Source organism: Myotis brandtii, unplaced genomic scaffold (genome assembly GCF_000412655.1).
Source record: "Myotis brandtii unplaced genomic scaffold, ASM41265v1 scaffold423, whole genome shotgun sequence".
Taxonomy (NCBI): domain Eukaryota; kingdom Metazoa; phylum Chordata; class Mammalia; order Chiroptera; family Vespertilionidae; genus Myotis; species Myotis brandtii.
Genome location: NW_005366214.1, coordinates 627914 through 638084, shown reverse-complemented (window position 1 = coordinate 638084; position 10171 = coordinate 627914). Strand labels below are relative to the sequence as shown.

The 10171-nt window shown below is 39.8% G+C and overlaps 1 protein-coding gene across 1 annotated transcript in view; it reads left to right on the top strand.

The window, feature by feature from the left end:
- The first annotated feature begins 660 nt into the window (after positions 1 to 660).
- The window catches only part of ZBTB1 (zinc finger and BTB domain containing 1), a 25237-nt gene continuing 15726 nt past the window's right edge, over positions 661 to 10171 (top strand). The window contains exon 1 of the mRNA XM_014545925.1: positions 661 to 678. The gene's annotated coding sequence lies outside the window, so the exon portion shown is untranslated. The remainder of the gene's footprint in view (positions 679 to 10171) is intronic.

Sequence of the window (10171 nt, the reverse complement as noted above, 5' to 3'; positions counted from 1 at the left end):
GTGCAAAAAAAAAAAAGATAAGCAAAATAAAATTTATCTACTTTAACATTTATTCAAAAACTGATCAAATATCAGGCTCAGGGAGGGATACAGTGATGACTAAAACAGTGCCCTGATCTCAAGGAGCTTGCAGCAAAGCAGGGGAGCCACATAATTATAATCCCCTGTTATCAGTGTGGTGATGGATATAGCATCCCAGTTTGAATGATACATGATTTGTCTCCCTATAGTTGTAGGTACAGGCTGTTTTAGAAGCACAGAAGAGAGGTGTCTGAGAATGAGCTGGACATAGAAAAAGCTCTAAGCAAAGGGAATAGCATGTATGAAAGCATGATACTGTGTTAGGTGCTGTAAGGATGAGGGGGATCTTAAAAAGATTTAAGGATTAAAAAATGAGTTAAGCTTCTTAGAATGAACACACTTTTTATGATACTCTATTGGTTTCATTTCATTGACTTTTTAAAATATGTATTTTTATTGATTTTTAGAGAGGAACAGAGAGAGAAATGTGGGTGTGAGAGCGGAAAATCTAGAAGCTGCCTCCTGCACATTCCCTACTGGGGAATGAGCCCACAATCAGGGCGTGTGCCCTGACCGGAAATCGAACTGGTAACCTTTTGGTGCATGGGACTATGCTCAACCAACTGAGCCACCCCAGTCAGGCTTATTGACTTTCAGGTAGATAAAAGTGTGAAAGTTTTTAGGATTTTGGTTAGAGTTAAACATTTAAAATATCAGCTAGCTCAGCTGGCATGGCTCAGTGGTTGAGCCTCAACCTATGAACCAGGAGGACATACCCGGATTTCAGGCATGCAGGAGGCAGCTTATCAATGACTCTATCTCATCATTGATGTTTCCATCTCTCTCTCCCTCTCCCTTCTTCTCTGAAATCAATAAAAATATACTTAAAATATCAGCTATAAAATTAGAAACAACACAATTTAAAAATATGTGTGGATCTGCTGAAAAGGAAACAGGGTAGGCCTTCCCATCATCAGAGAGCTGCCTCACCAGTTACTCATTCAGCAACCTTTACTGAATACATGTTATGTTGCAGAGAAATAAGCCAAAGTCTTTGCCTTTAAGTTGCTCATAATCTAGAGGGGACACCAACACAGGAAATTTTGGTAGCTGATTCTTATTTACCATTTAATCCGTGACAGGCAGTCTTATGATAAGTCTAAATGATAGAAAAGATTCCCATTCCCATTCTCAAATAAGAATTGAGCCTGGTCGGTATGGCTCAGTGGCTGAGCATCGACCCATGAACTAAGAAGTCCCTGGTTCTATTCCTAGTCAGGCCACATGTTCGGGTTGTGGGTTTGATCCCCAGTGGGGAGCTTGCAGAAGGCAGCTGATCAGTGATACTCTGTCATCATTGATGTTTCTGTCTGTCTGTCTCTCTCTGAACTCAATAAAAACATTAAAAAAAAAAAAAAGAATTGAGGTACAAGTTGGTTAAATAACCTGCTCAGGGCCATACTAACAAGTGGCAGAACCAGAATTTGAACCCACTCTGGTTAGTCTGTGCTTTAACATCCACTTCATGTTGCTGTTCTGATGATTAAAAAATAAAGTGTAATAAGTGCAAAATAAGATAATACACAGTAATATCAAAACCTAAAATAGTGGGAGAAGGAGGTGTTACAGAAGGCTTTCTGGAGGAGGTGGTAAACTGATTATTAAACGATACATGGGAGACAGAAGAACCAATCAGTATGACTAAAAATGGAGGTAAAAAAAATACATGAAGAAATGGGGGGGGTGCTGGGTAGACAAGCAGTTTTATGCTGCTTGAACATGAAGTTTGAAGCAGGAAATAGCCAAACAAGACTAGATGGGTGGATGGGGAGGGCATTGTATGCCTAGCTAAGGAGCTTGTACTTCAGCCTGAGGACATGTGAAGGGAACTGTTGAGGTATTTAAGCAGAAGAATGGTATGATCTTATTTTCTTCATGAGTTGTCTGAGGGTGAGGGGTCAGTAAAGGAGCCTGTTGTAATAACTCAGGAGTGATGATAGAGGCCTGTGGAGTTCAGGTAAGGTAGTGATGGACTAGAGGGGCAGATTAGAGAAATATTTAGTGAGAAAAATGGGCAAGACTTACCTAGTAATTATGAGTAAGCAGTCCCAGGTGACTTCCAAGTACTCTGCATGATTAGTGCATAATGTTGCCAGCTAAGATAGAGAATACAGGTGGAGGAGCAGTCACAGTCACAGAGTGAGTACGTGGAATAGAAAATCCACAGAACGAACTCTAAGAATATGAATGCCACGTGCAAAAAGGGACTTTCTGGTCAAGCTGTTTTTTGCTGAGAAGCTTACTGTTCACACAATGCCCTCTGGTGGTCAGAAGATGCCATGTTGCCTCTTTGGGATGAACCGATCAAAATAGAGACTATTTGGATTAAATACTTTTCCTACTCCACTCTTGGGGGAGAGAGGAATATTCCAGAAGCCACTCTGTTCCCTTTGCTTTCTGTGTGGATTAATTTCCTAGAGCTGTAATGCAGCTGAACTACAGAAACACCTGACTTACAAGTTTATCAGGAGCCCTGGGCTGAAAGCAAAAGAGTAAGGCAATTTTTTGCTTATCTACAATTAAAAATAGGTGAAACAAAATGCAGGAATTAAAACCTTATCTTACTCATAGCGCACTTCCCTAGGTCCTCATAGAAAATTATTTACATCGATTGTTTCGATGAGTTTTTGTCTTAATTTTATGACCCATAACAGATTGAAATGGTGGGCAACAAGAAGAGACACCTTTTAGAAGAGACAGCTGTTGGCTTGACAAGCAAGGAGACAGAAAAACACTGACCAGCAAACCACAGTCTCCAAAAGCAGCAGTCTCAGGTCACTTTGTAGGTGCAAACAACCCTTGGAAATTTGAATAGCTCTATATTTCAGTAAAACAGTTGATGCAGAGGAGAAAGCAGGCAGCCAGTTATGCTGTACTTGGGGGCTGCAGTTGGAATAGTAAGAAGAGCCCTACACTGGGATTAAGGAGACCAAGGTCCTAGCCTGCCAGCCACTAAAACTAGATGTGACTTTGAACATATTACTTAACCTCTTAGGACCTCAGTTTGTTTTCTTTTTATTGATTTCAGAGAGGAAGGGAGAGGGGGGAGATAGAAACATCAATGATGAGAGAGAATCATTGATCAGCTGCTTCCTGCATGCCCCCTACTGGGGATCGAGCCCACAACCCGGGCATGTGCCCTTGGCCGGAATCAAACCCGGGACCCTTCAGTCCACAGACCAATGCTCTATCTACTGAGCCAAACCAGCTACGGCTCAGTTTGTTTTCTCATCTATAAAGCAGTAGGCTGAACTTTTTGTCTCTATAAAATTCTATGAACTGTGTTTACAATGATGACAATAATATTTAAGAAAAATTGTATTGGGTTGAAAAGACAACAGAATTTTGTCTTCTCTAATTTATACAAGTCCTATGAGGAGTATGATTATCTGTATTTTATAGATGAGAAAAGTAGGCTTGGAAGGAAAAGACGTTTAGTGGTAGAACTGGTATTCAAATCTATTGGCGTCTGCTTCCTGGGCTCTTAGTTAATACTTTCATTTAACAAGCATGCATTCAATACCAGCCATGTGGGAAGAGTGTGCGGAGAACACAAAGGCCTGCAAGCCTCACTCTTGTCCTTGAGAGTTCAGTTAGGCACTGCTGTACAGTACTTATGTTATCATTAATGATATAAGTGATACATTAGCACTGTTACAGCCAACATACAGCTAGCTACATTAGAGGTTTTAAAGATTTTAGGGTGTGAGCCCTGGCCAGTGTGGCTCAGTTGGTTAAACATCCGTCGCAGCGCAGGTTTGATTACTGGTCAAGGCACGTGTTGGTATTTCAGGCTTGATCCCCAGTAGGAAGCATGCAGAAGGCAGCCCATTGATGTTTCTCTTTCTGTCCCTTTCCCTCTGTCTCTAAATCAGTAAAAATATTAAAAAAAAATTTTTTTTTAAGATTTTAGGGTGTGAGCATAGAACTCAGCCACCATTTATAGCATTGTTTCTATGGCAATATGCTTCAGGCTTCAAATAACTAGCTTAAAAATAAAGTTTTAGAACATAACTCAATTATAATTTCAGAACTTCCTGTACTAAGTATCGAGAGTACAGTCTAATAACCAGCCAGAATGTGCTCTAAAAAGTGAACAAAATTTTCTAAACTTGATCATGTCTGTCATTTAAGTGTCTTGAAGTGAAACCTTTTATCTTTGGGAGCCTGTACAGCTGGTTCTTCCTAGAAATTTCTAGGGAAAAACCTAAAAAATTTGATTAAGTTTAAAAATTGGACTGTATGCCCTGGAAAATGGTATTCTATGAAAGAATTTTACTGAGGTGACCTTATTTTTTTTTTTAATATGATTTTTTTATTGATTTGAGAGAGAAGGGAGAGAGAGAGAATGAGCGAAATATTGGTTGCCTCCTGTAAGCACCCCAACCGGGACCGAACTCGAAACCTGGGCATGTGCCCTGATGGGGAATTGAACTGGCAACCTTTTGGTGCACTGGTCGACGCTCAACCAATTGAGCCACAGTGGCCAGGGCTGACCTTATTTTTATAGGTGGCAAAATTGTCAAGACCATAATCTCAGGCCGAAGAGTCATACTGCTTGTGTTCTAATCTCACCAAGTCCTCTGTAGCCTTAGGAAGGTTATATAATATTATGTGCCTCTGTTTTATCTGAAAAATGGGTCTTGAAACATTACCTACTTTGTAGGGTTTGTTAGAATTAAATGATAAAATTATATACATATTTACATGCATACATACATGTCTATAATACATATGAAAATGCACACAGACATTTGCTTAGACTAGAGCCTGGCCCATTGATAGTAAGGCAATAAAACAAATTATGCCTTCCCTCCCATTACATTTCCAAGCTTTTGTTTATGCTGCTGTGTACTTTTCCCCAGTTATTCACAGATACCTATACAGATTACCGAAATGCCTTTCTTTCCCTTTGCTTTCCCTTTTTTTCTACTCCTTCATTAAGGCTTCACTTAAATCCGACATCCTTCCTAAAACCTACTGTTATAGTACAATTTGTGCTTTTTTCTTCCTAAACTCTTCCTGAACTTTATTCAATATAGTTTAGTACTTAATTATTCTCAGATTGTTTCTTGGTTTAAAATTTAATCCCTTATCTGTAATTAGCTCTATTGTATACCATGCTTCTTTACCCTCTACCTCAATGCTCTGTGCAATATTAGGAATATTGTAGGTATTCAATACATTCTGATACTCTGATTTATAAACATGAGAGAATCCTTTCATTACATTTCAGGCTTCTTAAAAAGCTAGCCTGTAGGTCTCATATTAAATCCATGTACATACATTCAATGAGATAAGACATAGAAATAGGTACAAGGAAATACATATTTAAAGGTCCTTTGAGATCCAGAGGTAATTAGTAGTTCAGAGACCAGCATGCTGAATTAAGTCTGATGCTGGGCTCTGCTGTAGACTCACTGAGGCTATGCAAATCGTCCTCAGGGGCATCCTTGGTAATGTAAGTCTGATACAAATTAGAGAGTGATTATTTGCCTTACAGACAGGATCAATTCCAAAATTCCTTTAAAGTTACTTTACCCACTTTATATGCTTATTTATAGACCCTTAAATTATCATTTGACTAAGGTTAGTGCCAAAGAACATCCAGCAAAACTTTTTCCAATTTAAGATATTTAACTGTGAAGGAAAAGTATTTCTGAAACCTTGCCTTGGAAGTATTAACCCACCTGCCATATTCACCAGCCTTGCTCCTTCAGTATACCCCTGGGCATAATCAATGGTACACGCACTTTCTGAGCAGCACTTCAAAACATACGAAGAGCCGAAGCCGGTTTGGCTCAGTGGATAGAGCGTCGGCCTACGGACTGAAAGGTCCCAGGTTCGATTCCGGTCAAGGGCATGTACCTGGGTTGCGGGCACATCCCCAGTGGGAGATGTGCAGGAGGCGGCTGATCGATGTTTCTCTCTCATCGATGTTTCTAACTCTCTATCTCTCTCCCTTCCTCTCTGTAAAAAATCAATAAAATATATTTTAAAAAAAAACGTACGAAGAAGTGGAAAATTGGGTCTCTGAATGGTTTGCCTCAAAACAAGAAAAGTTCTGTTGGGACAGTATCCACAAATTACCTGAAAGGTGGGGAAAATGTATAGTTAGCAATGGACATTATTTGAATAAAGCACTTTTGATGTTTCTCTTGAAATTACCATGTTTTCTTCGATTACAAAATCCGAATTATTAACCAGTACACCTGGTAAACAGTATAATTTAGGAAACATGTCTACTGGATAAAACTAGATGTAAATATATGGATAAAATCATAGTACAGCCCAGCTGGTGTGGTTCAGTGGTTGAGGGTTGACCCATGAACCAAGAGGTCATCAGTTTAATTCCCAGTCAGGGCACATATCCTGGCTCAATTCCCAGTAGGGGGCGTGCAGGAAGCAGCCAATTGATGATGTTTCTGTCTCATTGATGTTTCTGTCTCTCTATCCCTCTCCCGCTCTCTCTAAAAATAACGTATTTTTTAAAAATCATATTACAGATACAGTTCAGATGGGGTAGTCCCGGATGCAAGAGCACCTGGGCAATAAGCCCTGTATTAAGGACTCATGCAGCGTCCTTGTGTTCTTTGTGAAGGGCACACTGCATAGTACCAAGGACTATGTAGTAACTACTGTACAGTGGTGGTTAGTACTCATCTGGGTGGTCAGGAATCCTAATACCTACCTTACCAGTTAACTATACCCTTTGATACATTATATAACAGCCATAGATCTTTGCCCTTATATGAAATAAGAATTTTTGACTAGATTACATCTCGCTAAGCTATAAAAGTCTCTGAATATCTGAATTGCCTAATGTGCTTGGTGTGGTGGTTTTTTAATTTAAAGTGAGCTGGTAAACTTTTTCAGACTAAATTTTTATTTTATTTATTTATTTTTATTTATTAAAAATATATTTTATTGATTTTTTACAGATAGGGAGAGGGATAGAGAGTTAGAAACATCCATGAGAGAGAAACATGGATCAGCTGCCTCCTGCACACCCCCTACTGGGGATGTGCCCGAAACCAAGGTACATGCCCTTGACCGGAATCAAACCTGGGACTCTTCAGTCCACAGGCCGACGCTCTAGCCACTGAGCCAAACTGGTCAGGGCCAGACTAAATTTTTAAAAATTCAGTATACAATTTTTGCATCACCTAACTCCTCGTCCTTCCTGGAGAACTGCATGCACACTTTGTGTCCTAGCCTTTAAATCTCATTTGAAGTTTCTGTTCTCAGCCCTAAGCCCCTGGCTTCTGGCTGTAATACATTTGTTCTACCAGAGATGCAGCTAGTAACAAACAAAAGCCACCACCAGTTTCAGTTATAAAAACAAGAAAAACTGACCTTGGCTGGGTAGCTCAGTTGGTTAGATCATCGTCCTGATCAGCCAAGGTTACAGGTTTGATCTCTGGTCAGGGCACATTCAAGAAACAAGGAATTCATAAAGTATGTGGAACAACAAATTTCTCTCTCTCTCTCTCTCTCCATCTCCATCTCCATCTTCCCCCTTCCTCTATCTCTAAAATCAATTTTCAAAAACAAACAACTGAAGTACAGCAGTTCTTTTCTTTAAAACTATTTACAAGCTTTACTATAACAAAGTTCACTAAGTTGTTTTGGTAGCATTAAGGATATCAACTTGAAAAGAGCAAACTTCTTTTGGAATTTGAGTGAAAGTTATTAATAAAAGTAAATTAATATAAAAATTTAATGCAAAAATTATTCTCAAGATAAGCTAAAAGTCTCAGGAATTTAGATCCCTCACCCTGGACTGTCCCCCTCTCCCTTTTAGTGTTATTAAGCCTTCTTAAAGTTTTTCTGAATGAGGTGTAACAAGAACAGAGTTGTTGGTACTAATGTGTGAATGATTGCTCTTACGTCAGTGTACCTAAAATTATTTTTACCCAGAACTTGGACATTTGCATAATGACACTGATCAAACTACAGTTCTAGGTCAGCCTCAAAGCTGTAGTATTACGTTATTTTTAGACACAGTCAGCACTTGTTCACCTTCTAGCTCTATGAGGAGAGACTTGGAGGCAGTGGGACCCAGGTGGACCCAGGCCTATCTGATCCAGAGCCCTTCGGTACTCCACAGCATAATGCCTTCTTCTACAGAGTGGGCACTTTACTGAGTACATGTTAAGTGAAGTCACTAACCTAGAAAAATTCAAAAATCACCTGCATGATATGTGCTTGAGATTACAGAATACCTGTGCTATGCTGACTCTCAGTACAATATTCAGTAAATATTTATTGAATTAATAAGTTGACATTAAAGTGCTATCGATGCTCTTATTTGTTTGTGTTTGTGTTAACACAGAATGTATACATTTTCACAAATTTAATTGATTGCAGCAATAGCTTCAGGTGTGCCTTTCATCTTGGTCTTCTATGTTGTTGCTTTAATTTTGGTTACCATAAAACTGCTTTTCATTTAATTAGAAGGGTCCTTGGAACCTTTAAGCTCTTCATGTTATTATATCAAGCACAGGATATTTAAAACCTGAAAGTTTTTACAGATTAACTGCTGGCTTTCATACTGCTAGACTCCTATTTGGAAGGAAGCTAAGCTTATCTACATAAGCATCACAACCATACAGCTGCCACTGTTGTCACTTCCATTAATTATTACATGCCAAGTACACATTGTAAACATTGCTTCTATGAATTCTCATGTTTGATGTATTATTTGAATTATTATTTATCCCCACTTTGACAGTTCAGGAAACTTGGGGTCAATGAGAACAAACAAGTTACTCAAGGCAGCAAATTCTAGATTAGAGTTCAGATCTGTCTGATCCAAAGCCTGTGCTCTTCACTGTACCGTACTGTCCTCGGCAACATTTGTCTCTGCTGCCACACAGGGCATTCATTATCCTCTGAACAACTTCGTTTCATTTTAAACAACTCTTATTACTAGAAAAAATTTTGAGATAATATCTATCCCTCTTTCTCTTTGATTTATTATTCATTAAAGGTCTCTGGATCCCACATAAAATAGGCTTGGGATTGGGCGGGGGGGAGGTCAAACTTTTCTCATTTTCTTCTATAGTTTTCATTCATAAATATAGTTTTTAAAGATCACATGACTGAATTTTAGAGTGTGGATTTATCTTGGTTTACTAACAACTCCCTTATTATCAGGCATTTGAAATTATAAATAACACATTAGTGAAAATCTTGTGCATTAATTGCTTTTTGTATTTAGGTACATACTGAATGTGATTCCTCACAGTTTGGGCACAGATATCTGAGTCAGAAAAGGTTGAAATATTGTACCTACTTGAAATACTTGATCTAGTTTATAGAAAAGACACAGTGGTTGCAATTTCCAGAAGGCAGTAGTTCACCTGAGCCATCTTCATTTCACCAGTACATGTCAACAGTACTGTTTCATGCGCATCCCTAACCATGCAACAACTCTATCTGTAGGCAGGAAAAGGAAGGCTGGATGAGTCTTTAAGTAGTAGGGAAAAGGGAAGGATCCACTTGTGATCTGTGATGAACAGGTAAAAAACAAGTGAAGTAAGTAAAGTCAGATACTGTCTTAATTACTACAAGATTTGAAGGGTTTGGGGATGAAGAGTGAACATGTTATTTCTGTATTTATTGTTAAATGTTCTTTTTATGTTCAAACTAGAGGCCTGGTGCATGAATTTGTGCACAGGTGGGGTCCCTCGGCCTGGCCAGCAATTGGGGCTGATCGGGAGGGACCACGGGAAGTTGGCTGGCTAGCTGGGGGGAGGGACTACAGGAGGTTAGCCGGCCGGCCGCAGTGTGGGAGGTTGGCTGTGGGAGCACACTGATCACCAGGGGACAGCTTCTGCGTTGAGCGTCTGCCCCCTGGTGGTCACTGCGCATCATAGCAACCAGTCGACTGGTCAGTCCGTCACTTAGGCTTTTATATATATACTAGGGGCCCGGTGCACAAAAATTTGTGCACTCGGGGGGGGGGGGGTCCCTCAGCCCGGCCTGTGCCCTCTCTCAGTCTGGGCCCCCTCGGGGGATGACCACCTGCTGGCTTAGGCCTGCTCCCCGGGGGATTGGGCCTAAGCTGGCAATCAAACATCCCTCT